The sequence below is a fragment of the Pteropus alecto genome, unplaced genomic scaffold, assembly GCF_000325575.1.
Source record: "Pteropus alecto unplaced genomic scaffold, ASM32557v1 scaffold87, whole genome shotgun sequence".
NCBI lineage: Eukaryota > Metazoa > Chordata > Mammalia > Chiroptera > Pteropodidae > Pteropus > Pteropus alecto.
In genome coordinates, this window is record NW_006443225.1 from 5952405 (window position 1) to 5955544 (window position 3140).

Below are 3140 nucleotides of genomic sequence, written 5' to 3' on the forward strand. Positions count from 1 at the left end.
ATGTCATATATTTATATATATTTCATTCTGGATTGCCTCCCTTAATATGAAAGCATAAGTACTTTGTGTGTTAGCACACTGTCTGATCATCATTTTTAAAGATTTTGTAATTGTTCATAATGTACTTATACCCTAATTTTACTAAACCAAATGCCAACACTATAGAAATAGTATCTACTAGATTTTCCACTTTTAAAATATTTTCTTAAAATATATTCACCAAGTAGAATTAATATTTCCAGGGTATAAAAATTATATTAAAAACAGTAGGTACCAATTGACATCTCAAACAAACCTTTTATGATACTTTGGCTTTCCTTGTTTTCATTGTCCTGTGGCTGATGTATGATTTCCTGAGTATCTGAACCACATGCCCAACTGCATCCTTCTAGGGACTTACAGGGTCAGAACTTCCTTGTACTCTTTGTCATCAATCACATGGACCTTAACTTTGTTCTTTCGTTACGATTTTCTCAATCAGCTCACTAAAAGAATAAAATTCCCTCAGTATTTCTTCTTCTAGGGACTTCATTTATCCTTGTGAAAGTTCTTTCAAGCTTGGCTGAATGGAATGGCTTTTCTGGTGAACTGAAGGAGTCCTAATCTATAGATCCTGAATTATTTTAGACCATTTTAATCTTTATATTTCCAGTGTTCATTTCCAATCTATTTCCCCAATGGTACCTTACAACAATCCAGTCTTCTTTATAAAAATGCATCCCCTGCAGTAATCCTGTGCTTAATAAAATAAAAACAATGTTATGGACTGAACATGTCCCCCCAAAATCCATATGTTGAAGTCCTAACTGTATTTGTAACTATATTTGGAGAAGGGTTTTCAAGGAGATAATTAGGTTAAATGAGGCCTTAAAGGCGGGGACCTAATCCACCAGTACTGATGTCCCATAAACCAGGAGTGCATGTGCACGGAGGAAAGGCCATGTGAGGACACAGCTAGAAGGCAGCTGTCTGCAAGCCAGAAATAAAGGCTTCAACAGACACTGACCCTGCCAGCACCTTGATCTTAGATGTCCAGCCTCCAGAATTAGGAGAAAATAAATTTCCTCTATTTAAACCACTCAGTCTGAGATATTCAGTTCTGATGGTCCAAGCAGATTAATACAGATTTTGGTACCAAGAAGTGGGGTGTTGCTATAACAAACACCTAAAACATGGAAGTGCCTTGGGAACTGAGTAATGGGTAGATACTGGAGGAGCTTTGAGGTGCATTTTGGAAAAACCCTAAATTGCTTTAAAGAGACCGTTGGGGAGAAGAAATGGACATTGAAGATGCTTCTGGTGAGATTTCAGATGGAAATGAGGAACATGTTATTGGAACCTGGAGGAAAGGTGATTATTGTTATAAAGTGGCAAAGAACTTCACTAAATTGTACCCTGGTGTTTTGCAGAAAGTAAAACTTGTGACAAATACCTTGGTGATTTAGCAAAGGACATTTCTAAGCAAAGTGCTGCAGCCTGGTTCCTCCTTACCACTAACAGTAACATGTGAGAGGGAAGAGATAAATTGAAGAAATCGTTAAGCAAAAGGAACCAAACTCGAATGCTTCACCTGCCTTTAATCATTTAATCCTCACAACTTCCCTACATGATAGATAATGTAATTGCTCTGATGCAGCTTTAGCTGCATTGGACCATTTGTCCAAAGGGAATGACAAAACCGAGATTCAAGCTCAGGTCTGTTGACTGCAAAGGCTATGCTACTAAACTCCACACTGGGCTTGACACGTGTTAAGGAAGAATTATTGCGAGAAGTTCAAAGCAACAGGAAATTGATAATTCTCAACGTAATGGTCCGTTGAGGAGGTACGACTTAAGATGGCCTTTGAGGTAGGAGCAGAGTACTAAGATATGGAGACTTGTGTAGGTATGTAAGCTGAGAGAAGATTTAGATTAAAATCTCGAAGAAGAAGGGATTCTAAGAAATTTTCTAAAGAAACTGAGAATTTTAGGTTTTGTGAACAGGAAGCTGAGACAATCATATTATAATACTCTTTCATGAAGGTGCTTCCCCAGAGTGTGAGAAACAATAAAGGTCATAAGCTAACACATTAGAAATTTCAAGCTTTCATAATGATGAAATAGTGTGATGAAGTAACAGGATGTTTCACCAATGAAGACAATGTGCTGACTTCAAAGGCTTAAGGGGAACAGGCATCCTCCAATCACCGTGGAGACCTGGAAAAGTTCCTCGTTGTGGATTATCCAAGCCCATTTTCAGTTCAGTGAGTCAAGTGCAAACCTCCTTCTGTCCATATGGACCATACTTCCTCTTTAGAGGCTGAGGTGTAAAACAGGAGAGTCTTTTCTAAAAGCATCTGTTTGAAGTCCCATGTACCCAAAGTCCATGCACCTGAAGCCTCAAATGGTATAAATGGTGTGTGTTTGTGTGTATATAAGTGTGTCAATGTTTTGTGCTTGTACATATGTATGGATGCATATGTACATACAGTTGAACAATCATAACTTCTCCTTTTTACATTCTTTTACATCGATAACATAATTTCAAGATGGTAAAAACCTCATAGGCATTAATCAGTCATTGGAAAAGGTGTCTCTCTCCTTGAAAGTTTATGACCGAGGTAGGGGATGATGAGCAATATAAGGCACCAGTTAACCTTTATACCTAGCTCTCATTCTAAAAGAGAAAAATAAAGGCTGCCGAACACATTCATCTCACTGCCTCAATTACTTGAAGAGGATAATCAGCTTAACACTGTAAGAAGATGCTGAATACGTGTTGATTTTTCTTTGGTATTGATTGCTGTGCGTTGACGTACTGTTCTTGTTATTCTGCACCGAGGCACCACCTGGCATCATTGTCTGTCTTAACTACTCACACATCAGGTGATCATCTTTTTTGCAGTTTTTCTTCATTGTATTTAGTTGCCGATGTATATGCCTAGAATTTGAGACATGGGTTATTAGTTTAAATAACAGTTTATATTTTAAAATGCTGTGTTTTGAAAACTACACAGATTTAGATAAAAATCTTCTCTAAAATTCAATGGCAGATTTTTCTGGAATGCATTTTCCCTCAAGTTTCTCTTACGAAAAGTGCTATTTCTCATTTTCGGTAACATTTCAGTTTCTTAATAGGTAAAGGTCCAAATGTAAGTTGC